The following is a 19,256-nucleotide window of genomic DNA, read 5'->3' as shown; positions in this document are numbered from 1 at the left end:
ACAGGACTGAAGTAGCAGGAAGAGAGTGTAATCTAGGAGGCACAGGGAGAACTACTTTGAGGGACAGGCACCCTAACCCCTGGGCTGAGTCACCCCCCAAATCTAAAGTGAATATTTTCTCTGGAACCAGCAATAACAGCAAAGGGAAGCAGGACACCAGCCAAACAAGCTCTCCCACGGTACTCAGAGCAGAGTCACTTAGAAGGAACGAGCTTTCAGAACTACAGTATGAAGTGTTAGGGTCTGAGCTCCAGCGCCCCCATTCACACTGCTGCTGAGGGCTTGGCAGAGGTTGGAAGGTGGGGAGACACAGAAGTGCAGTCCCGACGCCTGGGGTGGAAGCCATGAGCTCAGTCTCACCTGGCCGGGGCAGAGGGAATTCATGAAAGCAGTACAGCCTGGCTGCAGGACAGGGCTAGCAAGAGCGGTCTCATCTGCAATCCCATCCATACGGCAAAGACAAAAGCCTTGAAACTGCAGAGACCCGCAGCTCAGTGCAGGTGTTCAGCCCCGCCTGCCTGCAGAGACAGGGCTTGTGGCCCAATGCGAGAGCACAGCTCTGCCTGTGGGGGCTGCGTGAAAGCCTGGGAACAGGCAGAGACCCACTGTTGAAAATAGGTGCACAGTCCTGCCTACAGTGCCAAGGTTTGCAGCACCACTCAAGATGGCTGTGCAAAGGCCAAGGACAGCTGAGGCTTGTAGATTGGAGCACATGGAAACTGCAGTGACAGCTGCAGGGGGCTGGCTCTGTGAAAGCCCATACCAGAACGACCGAGGCAGTGGCAGAGGGGATTGGCAGTCTTGCAGACAGACCACACCTAGGAAAAACAGAGGCCACACCCATTGGATTTCTGTGGCCACACCCTTCTTATGCACAGACAAAATGGGAAGGCAGAAAAATGCAATTCAAATGAATCAGAGAAATCCCCAGAAAAGGACTTGAATGAGTCACATATAACCAAATTACTGGATACAGAGTTTAAAATAATGATTGTTAGGATGCTCAAAGATCTTAGAACAAACAATAGATGGACATAACAAACACTTAAATAAAGAGATAAAAAGTATAAAAAAGGATATTGAAATAATAAAAAAGAATCAGTCAGAAATGAGAAATACAATATAGAAATGAAGACCACAATACAAGGAATTAAAATCAGGAAGGATGAAGCTGAGCATTGAATCAGCGAGTTAGAGGACAAGTTGAATGAAGGCATGGAAGCAGAGCAGAAAAAAGAAAAGAGATTCAAAAAGTTTGAGGAACCTCTAAAAGAGCTCTGTGACAACATGAAGAGAAATAACATCCGCATCATAGGCATTTCTGAAGAAGAGAATGGACAAGGGAAAGAGACTTTGTTCAATGAAATCATAGCTGAAAAATTCCCTAAATTGATGCAGAAAAAAAGTCACACAAGTTAAAGAAGCACAGAGAATTCCATTAAAGAGAAGCCCAAAGGAATCTACACCAAGACACATCATAATTAAAATACCAAAGCTAAGAGATAAAGAGAAAATATTAAAAGATGCTAGAGAAAAAAAGGTTATCACCTACAAAGGAGTACCCAAAAGAATGAGATCTGACTTCTCAACAGAAACACTTGAAGTTAAAAGGAAATGGCAAAAAATATTCAAAGTAATGCAGAACAAGAACCTACAACCAAGACTTCTTTATCCAGCAAGGCTATCATTTAAAATTGAAGGTGAAATAAAAAGGTTTCCAGACAAAAACAACAACAACAACAAACAAACAAACAAAAAAACAACTCAAGGAATTCATTACAACCAAACCAATGCTGCAAGAAATGTTAGGGGGTCTGTTGTAAACAGATCAAAGGGGGAAACCAATATACCAAAAGAGGAATACAGCTTTAAAGAATAAAATGACAATAAACAACTACATATCAATAATAACCTTAAATGTAAATGAATTAAATGATCCAATCAAAAGACATAGGGTAGCTGCATGCATAAGAAAACAGAATCCATACATATGCTGTATAGAAGAGACACACATTAAAACAAAAAAAAAATGCACATAGACTAAAGGTAAAAGATAGAAAAAATATTTCAAGCAAATGGAAATATAAAAAAAAAAAGCTGGGGTAGCAATACTTATATCAGAGAAAATGGACTTTAAAACAAAGGCTATAGTAAGAAATAAAGAAGGTCACTACCTAATGATAAAGGCAGCAATTCATGAGAAAGATATAACCATTATAAATATATACGCACCTAATATAGAAGCACCTAAAAATATAAAGCAGACTTTGATGGATATAAAGAGTGAGATCAATAGCAGCAGTATAATGGTACAGATTTCCAATACCCCACTAACATCACTAGATAGATCCTCAAGAAAGAAAGTTAACAAAGAAACTATAGACTTAAAGAACACACTAGATCAATTGGATTTAATAGATATCTTCAGAACCTTTCACCCTAAAGCAGCAAAATATATATTCTTTTCAAGTGCTCATGGTACATTCTATAGGATAGACCATGTTAGGGCACAAAAGCGCTCACAACAAATTTAAGAAGATTGAAATCATATCAAGCATTTTTTCTGATCACAATGGCACAAAACTAGAAAACAACCAATCAACCAAAACAGAAAAACTGAAAAATTCTCAAACACGTGGAAACTAAATAACATGTTATTAAATAATGAATGGGTTATCAATGAAATGGAAGAAGAAATTTTAAAAAATCCTAGAAATGAATAATAATGACCATACAACAACTCAAAATTCATGGGACACAGCAAAAGCAGTATTGAGAGGAAGTTCATAGCATTACAGGCATACCTTAAGAAGCTAGAAAAAGTTCAAATAAACAACCTAACCCTGCATTTAAAAGAACTAGAAAAAAAACAGCAAGTAAAGCCCAGAGGTAGTATAAGGAAGGAAATAATAAAGATCAGAGTGGAAATAAATGGCATAGAGGCTAAAGAAACAATACAGAGGATCAATGAAACCAGGAGCTTGTTCTTTGAAAAGGCAAACAAGATTGATGAACCATTAACCAGATTCATCAAGAAAAAAAAGAAAGGACTCAAATAAATAAAATTAGAAATGAGAGTGGAGAAATAACAACTGACACAACAGAAATACAAAGGATTGTAAGAAAATACTATGAGGAACTGTATGCCAAAAAGACAACCTAGATAAAATGGACAAATTTCTTGAAAAATATAATCTTTTAAAAACCAATATGGTCAACAAAACCACCCTCAGATGCCATTAAGGAAGAGAAAATTGAATATCATGGATACAAAAGAAAGAGAGGTAACACAGCTAGATGAGGAAAAATCTATGGAAAAAAAATTTAATATATTGGAAACCTTGGAGCTAAATGACAAAGAATTCAAGATAGAAATGCTAAAAATACTCAGAGATATACAATAAAACACAGAAAGGCAATTTAGGGAGCTCAGAAAACAACTCAATGAACACAAAGAATATATGTACAAGGAAATTGAAACTATAAAAACAAATCAAACAGAGATGAAAAACTCAATTCACAAGCTGAAAAACGAGGTAACAAGCTTAGCTAATAGAACAGGCCAGATAGAAGAGAGGATTAGTGAAATAGAAGACAAGCAACTTGAGGCACAACAGAGAGAAGAAGAAAGAGACTCAAAAATTAAAAAAAAAAAAAAATGAGATAGCCCTACAAGAATTATCTGACTCCATCAGAAAGAATAACATAAGAATAATAGGTATATCAGAGGGAGAAGAGAGAGAAAATGGAATGGAGAACATACTCAAACAAATAATAGATGAGAACTTCCCAAGCCTGTGGAAAGAACTAAAGCCTCAAATTCATGAAGCAAACAGAACTCAGAGTTTTCTTAACCCCAACAAACCTACTCCAAGGCACATCATAATGAAATTGGAACTAACCAATGGCAAAGAAAAAATTCTCAAGGCAGCCAGGGAAAAGAAGAATACAACATATAAAGGAAGGCCCATTAGATTATCATCAGATTTCTCAGCAGAAACTCTATAAGCTAGAAGAGAGTGGACCCCAATATTTAAAGTCCTGAAGAGAGGAATTTTCAGCCACGAATACTATACCCATCAAAGCTATCCTTCAAATATGAAGGAGAAATAAAAACATTCACAGATACAGAAAAGATGAGGGAATTTATCATCAGAAAACCCCCACTCCAGGAATTACTAAAGGGGGTTCTCCAATCAGATATAAAGAACAACAAAAAAAAAACAAAGCCACAAGTAAAGGCTCCAAGAAGAACACAATAAAACCAAATTTAAACTGTAACAACAACAAAAAGAAAGGGGGGAGAAGATGGAGATTAACAGTAGCAAAGGACGATGGAGTGCAAAAGTACTCACAAAATAGTGTGCTACAATGAACAGGGTAGGAACCCTTTTCATTACTTAAAGGTAACCACCATTGAAAAAACCACCACAGAAGCACATGAGATAAAAAAGATAGCAACAGAGGAAAGATGTATGGAATACAACTGAATAAAAACAAAATATACAAAAACGAAAGAGAAGGATCAAACAAGACACAAAACTAACAGAAAGCAATCTATAAAATGGCAATAGGGAACTCACAAGTGTCAATAATTACACTAAATGTAAATGGATTAAACTCACCAATTAAAAGACACAGAGTAGCAGAATGGATTAAAAAAGAAAATCCAACTGTATGCTGCCTACAGGAAACTCATCTAAGTAACAAGGATAAAAATAAATTCAAAGTCAAAGGCTGGAAAACAATACTCCAAGCAAATAACATCCAAAAAAAGCAGGCGTAGCAATACTCATATCGGATAATGCTGACTGCAAGACAACAAAAGTACTCAGAGACAAAAATGGCCATTTCATAATGGCTAAGGGGACACTGAATCAAGAAGACATAACAATTCTTAATATATATGCACCAAACCAAGGAGCACCAAAATATATAAGACAGCTACTTATTGACCTTAAAACAAAAACTGACAAAAATACAAGCATACTTGGAGACCTCAATACACCGCTGATGGCTCTAGATCGGTCATCCTAACAGAGAATCAACAAAGATATAGTGGCCTTAAACAAAATACTAGAGCACCTGGATATGATAGACATCTACAGGACATTTCATCCCAAAGTGACTGAGTATACATTTTTGTCAGTGTACATAGATCATTCTCAAGAATTGACCATATGTTGGGCCACAAAAACAACATCAGCAAATTCAGAAAAATTAAAGTTGTGCCAAGCATATTTTCTGATCAGAAAGCCTTGAAACTAGAATTCAACTGCAAGAAAAGAGGAAAAAAATCCCACAAAAATGTGGAAACTAAACAACATATTTTTAAAAAATGAATGGGTCAAAGAAGAAATAAGTGCAGAGATCAAAAAATATATACAGACTAATGAAAATGACAATACGACATATCAGAATCTATGGGATGCAGCAAAAGCAGTGATAAGAGAGAAGTTCATATCACTTCAGGCATATATGAACAAACAAGAGAGAACCCAAGTGAACCACTTAACTTCACACCTTAAGGAACTAGAAAAAGAAGAACAAAGACAACCCAAAACCAGCCGAAGAAAGGAGATAATAAAAATCAGAGCAGAAATAAATGAAATAGAGAACAGTAAAAGTATAGAAAAAATTAATAGAAGAAAGAGCTGGTTCTTTGAAAAGATCAACAAAATTGACAAACCCTTGGCAAGACTTACAAGGAAAAAAGAGAAAGAACTTATATAAACAAAATCCAAAATGAAAGAGGAGAAATCACCATGGACACCGTAGATATACAAAGAATTATTGTACAATACTATGAAAAACTATATGCTACTAAATTCAACAATCTAGAAGAAATGGATAAATTCCTAGAACAATACAACCTTCCTAGACTGAGTCAAGAAGAAGCAGAAAGCCTAAACAGACCTATTAGTAGAGAAGAAATAGAAAAAAACCATTAAAAACCTCCCCCAAAATAAAAGTCCAGGCCCAGACAGCTATACCAGCGAATTTTATCAAACATTCAAAGAAGACTTGGTTCCTATTCTCCTCAAAATCTTCCAAAAAATTGAAGAAGAAGCAATCCTTCCAAACACATTTTATGAGGCCAACATAACCCTCATATCAAAACCAGGCAAGGATGGCACAAAAAAAGAAAACCACAGACCAATATCTCTAATGAATACAGATGCTAAAATACTAAACAAAATACTAGCAAATCGAATACAACAACATATTAAAAAAATAATACACCATGATCAAGTGGGATTCATCCCAGAATCTCAAGGATGGTTCAACATACATAAAACGGTTAACGTAATACACCATATCAACAAAACAAAGAACAAAAACCACATGATCTTATCAATAGACGCAGAAAAGGCTTTCGATAAAATACAACACAATTTTATGTTTAAGACTCTCAACAAAATGGGTATAGAAGGAAAATATCTCAACATGATAAAGGCCATATATGATAAACCATCAGCTAACATCATACTAAATGGCACTAAACTGAAGGCTTTCCCCCTTAAATCAGGAACAAGACAGGGTTGTCCACTCTCTCCATTCTTATTTAATGTGGTACTAGAGGTTCTAGCCAGAGCAATCAGACAAGACAAAGAAATAAAAGGCATCCATATCGGAAAAGAAGAAGTAAAGGTATCACTTTTTGCAGATGATATGATCCTATACATCGAAAACTCCAAAGAATCCACAAAAAGACTACTAGAAACAATAAGCCAATACAGTAAGGTCGCAGGATACAAAATCAACATACAGAAGTCAATAGCTTTTCTATATGCCAACAATGAAACAACTGAGAACGAACTCAAAAGAATAGTCCCCTTCACAATTGCAACAAAAAAATTTAAAATACTTAGGAATAAACATAACAAAGTATGTAAAGGACTTATATAATGAAAACTATAAACCACTGTTAAGAGAAATCGAAAAAGATATAATGAGATGGAAGAATATTCCTTGTTCTTGGTTAGGAAGAATAAATATAATCAAGATGGCCATATTACCCAAAGCAATATACAAATTTAATGCAATTCCCATCAAAATTTCAATGACATTTTTTAAAGAAATAGAGCAAAAATCATCATATTTATATGGAACTATAAAAAACCCCGAATAGTCAAAGCAATCCTAACGAAAAAGAATGAAGCTGGGGGCATTACAATACCTGACTTCAAACTCTATTATAGGGCCACGACAATCAAAACAGCATGGTATTGGCAGAAAAGTAGACACTAAGACCAATGGAACAGAATAGAAAGTCCAGAAATAAAACCACATATACATAGTCAAATAATTTTTGATAAAGGGGCCAAGAACATACAATGGAGAAAAGAAAGCCTCTTCAATAAATGGTGCTGGGAAAACTGGAAAGCCACATGCAAAAGAATGAAACTGGACTACAGTTTGTCCCCCTGTACTAAAATTAACTCAAAATGGATCAAAGATCTAAACATAAGACCTGAAACAATAAAGTACATGGAAGAAGACATATGTACTAAACTCATGGACCTGGGTTTTAAAGAGCATTTTATGAATTTGACTCCAATGGCAAGAGAAGTGAAGGCAAAAATTAATGAATGGGACTACATCAGACTAAGAAGTTTTTGCTCAGCAAGAGAAACTGATAACAAAATAAACAGACAGCTAACTAAATGGGAAACGATATTTTCAAACAACAGCTCAGATAAGGGCCTAATATCCAAAATATACAAAGAACTCATAAAACTCAACAACAAACAAACAAACAATCCAATAAAAAAATGGGAAGCGGACATGAACAGACACTTCTCCCAGGAGGAAGTACAAATGGCCAACAGATATATGAAAAGATGCTCATCTTCTTTAGTTATTAGAGAAATGCAAATCAAAACTGCAATGAGATACCACCTCACACCTGTTAGATTAGCTATTATTAACAATAGAGGTAATAGCAATTGTTGGAGAGGCTGTGGAGAAAAAGGAACCCTCATACACTGTTGGTGGGAATGTAAAGTAGTACAACCATTATGGAAGAAAGTATGGTGGTTCCTCAAAAAACTGAAAATAGAACTACCTTATGACCCAGCAATCCCTCTACTGGGTATATACCCCCAAAACTCAGAAACATTGATACGTAAAGACACATGCAGCCCCATGTTCATTGCAGCATTGTTCACAGTGGCCAGGACATGGAAACAACCAAAAATCCTGTCAATAGATGACTGGATAAAGAAGATGTGGCACATATACACTATGGAATACTACTCAGCCATAAAAATGATGACATCGGATCATTTACAGCAAAATGGTGGGATCTTGATAACATTATACAAAGTGAAATAAGTAAATCAGAAAAAACCAGTAACTGCATTATTCCATACGTAGGTGGGACATAAAAGTGAAACTAAGAGACATTGATAAGAGTGTGGTGGTTACGGGGGGAGGGGGGAAAGGGAGAGGGAAAGGGGGAGGGGGAGAGGCACAAAGAAAACTAGATAGAAGGTGACAGAGGACAATCTGACTTTGGGTGATGGGTATGCAACAAATTGAAAGACAAGATAACCTGGACTTGTTATCTTTGAATATATGTGTCCTGATTTATTGATGTCACCCCACTAAAAAAATAAAATTTTAAACAAAAAAAAGAAAAAAAAAACCAATTGGAAGAACCAGAAAATCTAAACAGACCGATTACAACAAATAAAATTGAAACAGATATCAAAAAATTCCCAACAAACAGAAGTCCTGGGCCTGATGGCTTTACAAGTGAATTCTACCAAATATTCAAAGAAGAACTAACTTCTATCCTTCTCAAGCTATTTCAAAAAATTCAAGAAGAAGGAAGACTTCAAAGCTCCTTTTATGAGGCGAGCATAATTCTGATTCCAAAAATAGGCAAAAAGAACACAAAGAAAGAAAATTATATGCCAATATACCTGATGAATTTAGATGCTAAAATCCTTAACAAAATATTAGCAAACCGGATCCAACAATATATGAAAAAAATCATACACCATGATCAAGTGGGATTTATTCTGGGGAGGCAAAGCTGGTACAATATTTGCAAATCAATCAATATGATTCATCATATAAACAAATGGAAGGAGAAAAACTACACAATAATTTCAATAGATGCAGAAAAATCATTTGATAAAATCCAGCATCCATTCATGATCAAAACTCTCAGCAAAGTGAGAATACAAGGAACATACCTCAACATAATAAAGGCCATCTATGACAAACCCACAGCCAACATCATACACATTGAGCAAAAATTAAAATCATTCCCTTTAAGATCAGAAACAAGGCAAGCATGCCCCCTTTCACCACTCTTATTCAACATAGTTCTGGAAGCCCTAGCCACCTCAATCAGACAAGAAGAAATAAAAAGCATCCAAATTGGAAAAGAAGAAGTAAAAATTTCATTATTTGCAGATGATATGATATTGTATATAAAAAACCCTCAAGTCTCAGTCAAAAAACTACTGGACCTGATAAATGAATTCAGCAGTGTGGCAGGATATAAAATTAATACTCAGAAATCAGAGGCATTTTTATACACCAACAATGAACTCTCAAAAAAACAAATTAAAGATACAATCCCATTCACTATCACAACAACAAAAAAATAAAGTACCTAGGAGTAAATTTAACCAAGGAGATTAAAGACTTCTACTCATAAAATTATAAAACATTGTAAAAGAAATCAAGGAAATTACAAACAACTGGAAGCATATACCGTGCTCATGGTTAGGAAGAATAAACATCATTAAAATGTCTATATTACCTAAAGCAATTTATATTGTAAATTCAATGCAATACCAATTAAAATAGCGATGACATAGTTCAACGATATAGAACAGATATTCCAAAAATTTATATGGAACCAAAAGAGAAGACGAATATCCTCAGCAATCTTGAAAAGAAAGAATCAAGTAGGAGGTATCACACTTCCTTATATCAAATTATACTACAAGGCCATTGTACTCAAAACAGCCTGGTATTGACATAAGAACGGACATCAATCAATGTGAACAGAACAGAGAACCCAGAAATAAATCAATGGAACAGAACAGAGAGCCCAGAAATAAACCCACACCATTACGGATAACTGATATTTGACAAAAGAGATAAGAGCATACAATGGGGTAAAGACAGCCTCTTTAACAAATGGTGTTGGGAAAATTGGACAGCTACCTGCAAAAAAAATGACACTAAACTACCAACTTACACCATTCACAAAAATAAACTCAAAGTGGATAAAAGACTTAAATGAAAGCCGTGAAACCATAAACATCTTATAAGGAAACATAGGCAGTAAGCTCTTCGACATCTCTCGCAGCAATATATTTGCTGATTTATCTCCATAAGCAAGTGAAATAAAAGACGGGATAAACAAATTTGACTATATCAAACTGAAAAGCTTTTGTACAGCTAAAGACAACAAAAACAGAATAAAAAGACAAAGTACACAATGGGAGAACATATCCAACAATAAGTCTGATAAGGGGTTAATAACCAAAATTTATAAAGAACTTGTAAAACAACATCAGGAAGATAAACAATCCAGTCCAAACATGGGCAAAATAAATGAGTAGACACTTCTCCAAAGAGGACATACAGATGGCCAATAGGCATATGAAAAAATGCTCAACATCACTAATCATTTGAGAAATGCTAATTAAAACCACAATGAGATATCACCTCACATTGGTCAGAATGGCGCTCATCAACAAAACAACACAGAATAAGTGCTGGCAAGGATGGGGAGAAAAGGGAACCCTCCTGCACTGCTGGTGGGAATGCAGACTGGTGCAGCCTCTGTGGAAAACAATATGGAGATTCCTCAAAAAATTAAAAATCGAACTGCCCTTTGACTTAGTGATCCCACTTTTAGGAATATACCCCAAGAACACCATAGCACTGTTTCAAAAGGAGAAATGCACCCCCATGTGTATGGCAGCATTGTTCACAATAACTAAGATCTAGAAACAGCCCATATGTCCATCAGTGGATGAGTGTATTAAAAATCGGTAGTACATATATACAATGGAATCTATGGGGCCATGAAAAAGAAGGAAATCTTACCTTTTGCAACCACATGGATGGACATGGAAACTATTATGTTAAGTGAAATAAATTAGGCATAAAAATATCATATGCCCTCATTAATTTGAGGAATCCAATGAACAATGTGAACTGAGGAACAGAATTGAGACAGAGGAGAGATCAAAGGGACCATAGGAAAAGAGAACAGAGGGAAAGGGAATGATAGGATGGGATAAACCTGAAGGGAAGGGGGGAGGGGCTCTGTGGAGGGGGGCAATGGAGATGTTGAGGGGAATATGGGGGAGGGGGGATACATTCGGGGCAACACTAGAATCTATGTAAACAGAATAAATTAAAATAAAAAATAATATTAATGGTCTTGATGATAAACATGTGCATCATTTACTCATGATTAGTGCATCCTTTTCGTATAGATCAGAAATACATTGATGTGGTAAGGAGCATGATCTCTTTAAATCACGAGACACTAATATTAGGTTCTATTCAATTGTATTCAGCTGACATTAAACTGCTTATATTTTCATCATAAAAATGAATAAACAAAAAGTCTAAATTATAAAAAATCTGTTTTCAGTGTTCTTGTATCAGTATTACAAAATATACTTTTCTCTGACCTCACACAATCACAGTAGGGCTCTGGGCCCCTACACTGATCAGTAGATGTGGTACTTGTGGAAGAGCAGATAAGCAAAACAATAGATGAATGATTGCCATAAAGTAACTAATATCCTAGGCCTTTTGCAAAATGGTTTGATCATTTCTGTTTCTTTAGGCTTAAAGTTTAAAATGAGGTGCAGCTCCAGTGTAGTCTGAATTCAGTCTTTAATCTATATAATACATACAGCTGTGTTTGATACAAAAGCAAAAATCATTCTACAAGGTGTTATAAGATCTTCGTATATTTTTCTAGAAAATAAAATTAATTTTTATCACCAAATAGTAAACATTAAATAAGATTTTTTAAAAAAATGTTACATATACTTGCCAGGCACTGTGCCAATTCTCCTCCCACCCATCAATTCTGACAAAATTTCTTTCTTTCTTTCTTTCTCTCTCTCTCTCTCTCTCTCTCTCTCTCTCTCTCTTTCTTTCTTTCTTTCTTTCTTTCTTGGTATTTTTCTGAAGTTGGAAACGGGGAGGTAGTCAGACAGACTCCGGCATGCACTGGACCGGGATCCACCCGGCATGCCCACCAGGGGGCGATGCTCTGCCCATCTGGGGCTCTCTTTGCCGCAATCAGAGTCATTCTAGCGCCTGAGGTAGAGACTACAGAGCCATCCTCAGCGCTCCGGCAAACTTTGCTCCAATGGAGCCTTGGCTGCGGGAGGGGAAGAGAGAGATAGAGAGGAAGGAGAGGGGGAGAGGTGGAGAAGCAGATGGGCACTTTTCCTGTGTGCCCTGGCCGGGAATCGAACCCGGGACTCCTGCATGCCAGGCCGACACTCTACCACTGAGCCAACCGGCCAGGGCCAGTATTTTTATTTTTATTTAGACAATTATATTTAACAGGGTAATGAAATTTCAAAATGAGAAAATACCCTGGAATGTGAGTAGGGAAAATTCCTTGCCCATCTCAGAGAAAAAATAGATAAAGAGGAAATAAATAACATTAATTAGAGAGAAACAATGGGTTTTTCTCTGTTTTGTTAAAGAGTGCATAAAATACAGAAACAGTTCAAGAAGCCATACATATGAATATTATAGTAAAACCAATATCAACTATTTACTGAATACTTATTTTGTATCAGATCTTCTGTAAAATTCATTACTTGGATTATGTATTACTTCCCAATGTAACTAAGGGAACTGAGATCTAAGATTGATGGGGGTTGACTACACTAAGATCATGCAACTAAGTGACAAAGACAGCAGAGTTTAAATCCAGGTAAATCTGACTCCAAAGATTACTCCAACTCCTAGATTTTGCTAAGAACTTGTAACAACTACATTGCAGTGAGAGTTGCCTGTGGGAATAAAGTGATGGCCCGTAACTTTGTCTGTAAATCAGACTTCTGCTATGTAAGTGAGGTATTCATCTCCAAGTTCACTTTGTAAACTGGAAGAATACTAGCTTCTGTATGAAAATTTTAGCTCAGTGAATTTTCTAAATGTTCTAATTATACTTTTTAAAGTTAACTCTGTGGTATTAGAATATCTTTAATATTTTATATATTCCCATGAGTGCTAGGAAAGGAGAAAGTTCAACAAAAGCCATATTTTCGTGAACCAGACAGCAATTCCCATTGGCAACAAAGTACTGAATTTTGTCACAATGTTTCATTACAAAGAAAGTACACTAGCCTGGAATGCACTGATCATTAAGGAAATGGAGCCCTGAATTAAAAACCTCATTATGTCTTTTAGGGAAACTGAAGGACAGAGTATTGCCCTCAATTAAAATTGTCAATCCCCAAACCAAAAATATTTAGAAAGCAGAAGCCATGATTGTCTTTTATAGAACTATAAAAACTCAATGTGCTAAAACAAAACAAAACAAAACAAAACAACAACTTTGGCTTCTTTTAACCCACTTTGATTATTGTCATTGTCATCATAATTGAAATGTGTTGAATATTAACCATAAGAGAAATACTATACATATAATGACGCATTTAATACTCAAAACAATACTGTGTGTTACCTACTACTATAAAAATCATTTTACTCTTAAGGAAACAGTGGCAATTAGAGATTAGATTACCTGTCTTTGTCCACCCAGGTAGCAAATGAATATCTAAAATTCTTCACTCAGGCAAATCTTCTATTAAGTTCATTATTTGGATTATCTTTTACTTCCCAGTGTAAAGATAAGGAAATTGAGATCTAAGATTGATGGGGGTTGACTATACTAAGATCATGCAACTAAATGAGAGGCAGCAGTGTTTAAATCCAGGTACATCTCACTCCTTCTAATCACTATACTATACCTTCTCCTGAAACTGAAAAGACAAGAAGTATTATCACCTATAATTAACCTAGAGCCTAGTCAATTCCAGTAATAAGATAATATTCATGGAAACATAACTACTCTGGGTTGGACATAGACACATATACTGAATTAAGAAAGATATGGTAAACAGCTGTCCTAAAGTGGAGAGAAATGGGTCAAATATAAATACTCCAAACAAAGAATTGTTTTAAGAGTAGACTAATATACGCATACAAAATTAATTGCTCAAGAAGGACCATTTTATTCTAATTGTTTCATGCTCAAATGGTCTTTCCACTTATGCTACTTTCTAGCTAAGAGATCAGATACAAATAAAAAATGTAGAACTGCAAAAGCTCTGCACTGGAAATAACAGCTGGAACCCTAATTCAAAGATATTGTAAGTACACATATTTAATGAAAATGACTATTAGAATGTGTATAAATCATTTAAAGAATTATGTAAACTGAGATCACAATTCATCATTATAAAACCCAAATAGAATATAATTCTTTAAATTTTAGTTCACTAATTTGAAACGCTGGTGATGTTGATTGTTTCAATTTATTATATTCATACTGTGGGTTAGGTATTATACTCTTCATTTAAGCCCAAATCATTTCCTTTAATCTATTTTTTCAAAATATTTTACAGCATAATTACTATATTCTTATCTTACAGGTAAGAATATTTAGGCTAAAATGAACAATTTTTCCCCAAATCATGCTAATATTTTGAGGGAAGGCTAGACTTTGATCTCAAGGGTAATGAACAGTGTCAAATACTTTTTACCTACAATATTCTAGGCAATTCAGTCATTTTATCATTTATATCCGATAGATATTCCATGGAGTGATATAAATAATATATTTCAATTCATATAAACCATAGCTGTCAACTGTTTAGAGTTTAGGGTCAGGTGAAACTGTAAAATAATCAAATTTTACTCCAAGATTCTCCTTCTCCTTTTCTTTGGTCAGACCGATGGAATGCATGCTCTCAGCTCCTCAGCCAGCAAATAGAATCTCAAAGCATTTTTATGTATTCAATTTCAGCAATATGGTATACATGAAGCCATAGCTCCATATTTGAAGTGCCATATATCTGAGCCAAGCAAGCACATAGCTCAGAAAGACACTGATGTTTTCCAAAATATAACTATATACAGTGAAGGAGCAATGCAACATGTCTAGCCAATAATGCAAGTTTTAGACCCGTCCCCAGAGAAAAGGGTTATAAAGAGTTTCTATAAAACATTAAACATTTGCACTATTATGACCTAACACCAAAAATATATTTTATTTCTCATTTTTTTTTCATCAAATGGTAGTTTAAACAATTCACCTTCAAGTTGTAGAAAAATAGGGATGAGCGCCAGGGACTGTCATTTTCAGAGATATGTTCTGTATTAAATTTGGATACTTCATTAAAAATGGGTTTTATTTTTATTTTTGCAGAGCATGTCTTTTTGTTTCTTTATTTTAATAGCAAGTTTAAGAAACCATTAAAGAATTAGTGGTCAGTAACTTTAAAATAGATGTGTGTCTGGCCATTGAGAAAACCAGCTGTTCATGTATTCTGGTTATGATTGTGATTGTTTGCTATTTTTGTGACATTAAAAGGTTGAATTTATTTTTCAGGAAGGAGTCCTGCAGGGCTTTACTAAAGAGGACATTCTAATACACAGCCGTTTGAAACAGCTGTTCAAGAATTTAATAGTCCCTTTTTATGCACCAGCGTTATGATTTAAAGTTGAAATGCAACAAAGTCATGAAGGCCTTCTCCTGTTTTCAATTCACATCAAGATGAACCACATAGAATGTCCTTGTACTTATTCAACATCCTTCTCTTGTCTCATAGATGCATGAAATGTCCATTCCTCTTTCTACACTTCTCATTTTACCTGTTTAACCATTGTGTCCCATAACCAACACTAACACCATTGCCTGAGAGCTTGTTAGAAATTGCACAATCTTTGGCCTGATCTCAGGCCTACTGAATAAAAATTTACCTTTTAACAAGATTCCCAGGTGATTCATGTGCATATTAAATTTTGATGAGCAGAGATCTATGATGGAGTTCCTCAACCCTAGTTCACCATTAAAATATCTGATTAAAATATGTATTGAAGAGCTTAAAAAAAACCCAAATCTAATGTCTGGCCCTAACCCCCATATTCTTATTTAATTAATGAGCTTGATGTAGAGTCTGGTGATTCTGATACAAAGCCGAAGAATTAATTTTTTATTATTGTTCTAGATGTTCAGATATTTTGACTTTACACTTGGCTAGGAATAATCCAATTGTACTCTACTTTCCATTCATCCCTAACTTGAGTTTCTGACACCAAGCTATCTTTTATCTTATTTCTGTTAATGATGGTCAATGTCTTTGAGAAACAAAATGAATACTCCCAAAATAATTCTTGCTGCTTTGCCACTAGACACATACTGGCTACAGGCATGTTTATATTTGAGCCCTGGATTAATAATTTGGCATATGACTAGTTGAGACTCACCTGGATTACATTTCTAAAACAAGAAACCAAAGAATGACTGACATAAAAAACTTTGAACTACTTAATAATAAAAGTAGAAGGTCTGATTACCCATCAACCTTGATTGAGTGCTATTAACTTTGCTATTAAAAGGTAACCACTACTGGCTGGGACCATATTTATGCAAATATTAGTTAGAGCTGGTATCTAACTATCATCTATCTATCATCTATCTATCAACTATCTATCTATCTATCTATCTATCTATCTATCTATCTATCATCTATCTATCTATCTATCTATCTATCTATCTATCTATCTATCTCTATCTATCCATCTATCTATCTAATGCCCTTGCTTCTTCTTTGTTAGACATAATCAGCTGTTACAAAAATGAAAAGTACCCTTTCATTAAGAACACTAACCATAGAGTTCTTTGTCATTCATATTGGTATAACAGACATTTCCAAAGGAATCATGGATTAAAGCAGAGTTGAGATTACAGTTTTAGGTTTCTATGAAGTTGCCATGTTCTTTATGCAAACTTAAGTGCAAACTATATTTTTCAGTCACATTAAATGAGCAGGATCACGACAAAGATCACATTTTCCTGAAAGTGATATGCCCTGGGCGGTCTGCTTGGTTGTAGAGCATGAGCCTGGCTTGTGGATGTCCCGGGCTTGATTCCCAGTCAGGGCACACAGGAGCAGCACCTGTTTTTCCACCCTTCACCCTCTCTTCTCTCTCTCTCTCTCTCTCTCTCTCTCTCTCTCTCTCTCTCTCTCTCTCTCTCTCCTGCAGGTATGGCTTGATTGGGGCAAGTTGGCCCTGGTAGCTGAGGATGGCTCCGTGGCCTCAGCTGAGATAGCTCAGTTGTGGAGCAACAGAGCAATGCCTCAGATAGGCATAGCACCGCCCCCTAATGAGTTTGCCGGGTGGATCCTGGCAGGCGTACATGTGGAAATCTGTCTCTGCCTCTCTTCCTCTCATTGAATAAAAACTGAAAGTGATATTTTCACTTTTAATAAATCAGAAACAACGTAGTGACAATTTTTCATTATAAATACTGAGTCACTTCTCAACAGACTGAAAATAACCAGTTAAAATATATGTGCTTATCACTTTTCAAATACAGTGTATGTATATGTATGTTTATTTTTCATAATTTTGTTAAAACAAATTACTAGGTAACCACTTACACTTATCACTCCACCGTTATAACTTTGAAATCTCAATAATTACTTAATCTGAAAAAGTTAATACTCTATTTAAATGCATTGCTTTTTATGATTAAGACTATTTTATAGAGCAATTTTAGGTTCGTATAAAAATTGAGAGGAAGGCACAGAAACTTCTCTAAGTAGCCCCTGCCACCCAAATGCTCAACCTCCTCATCAACATCTCCCACCAGAGTGGTACGATTGTTACAATTGTTGAACTTACATTGACACATCATAATCACCCAAAGTCCATAGTCTATATTAGTGTTTATTCTTGCTATTTATTGTGTCTTCTATGGATTTTATCACATGTATAATGACCTGTATTCATAATTATGGTATCATACAGAGTGTGTGTGTGTGTGCACGCACACTCCATCTATTCATTTCTTCTGTGTGACCCCTGGTAACAACTGATCTTTTAATCTTTGCCATAGTTTTGCTTTCTCCACAAAATAATATATTCAGAGCATACAATATGTGGTTCTTTTTTTTAGATTGGTTTCATTCACTTAATAATATGCATTTAAAGTTCCTTCATGTTTATTCATGACGTGACAACTTTTTTTTTAATGTTCAATAATGTCACATTGTCTGGATGTACCACAGCTTATTTATCATTTCACCTCCTGAAGGAATTTTGGTTGCTTCAAAGTTTTGTCAATTATGAACCAAGAGGTTGTTAATACAATGTACAAATTTGTGTGTCTGTGAGTTTTGAATTCCTTTGAGTAAAAACCAAGGAGTGAAACTGCCAGATAATATGGTAAAAATAAATTTAGTTTTCTGAGAAACCTTCAAATTTTCTTCCAGAATAGCTATGCTATTTTAATTTCCCACCAGCAATGAATGAGTGTTCCTGATGCTTCACATCCTCAACAACATTTGGTGTCATCAGTGTTCCAGATTTTGCCCATTCTAATAAGTGTATTGTGGTATCTCATTTTAATTTTCATTTCCTTGATGACATATGATGCAGAGCATCTTTGCATATGCTGATTTTCCACCTGTATATCTTCTTTAATAAGGTACCTGTAAAAGTCTTTGGCCCATTTTTTTAAATTGGGGTTTTTTGTTTTCTTATTGTTAATTTTAAGAGTATTTTGTATATTTTGGACAACAGTCCTTGATCAGATATACCTTCTATAAATATTTTCTCCCACTCTATGATTTTACTCATTTTCTTGATAATAAATAACCTTAAATTTGTATTCTCTAATGAATCTTCTAAAAAAGAAACTATATATGGAATAAAATTCATATACAGAAAATAATAGATAGGAATTTGATTTTTTAAATTTAAGAAATATATAGGTTCCCAGAAGAAAAGTAGTTGGGGAGTAATAAAGTGAAGAAGGTTAAATATATGGTTACTGAAGATGATTTGACTTTGGGTGGTGGGCACACAATGCAATGTACAGATCATGTGTCATAGAAATGTATACTTGGACCTATATAATGTTATTAGCCATTGTCATTCCAATAAATTTAATAAAAATAAAAATATATAAATAAATAAAATTAACAAACAAAATATTTTAAAGA

Source organism: Saccopteryx leptura, chromosome X (genome assembly GCF_036850995.1).
Source record: "Saccopteryx leptura isolate mSacLep1 chromosome X, mSacLep1_pri_phased_curated, whole genome shotgun sequence".
NCBI classification, from domain to species: Eukaryota; Metazoa; Chordata; class Mammalia; order Chiroptera; family Emballonuridae; genus Saccopteryx; species Saccopteryx leptura.
The sequence above is the reverse complement of the archived record's forward strand: the minus strand, read 5'-3'. Positions refer to the sequence as shown.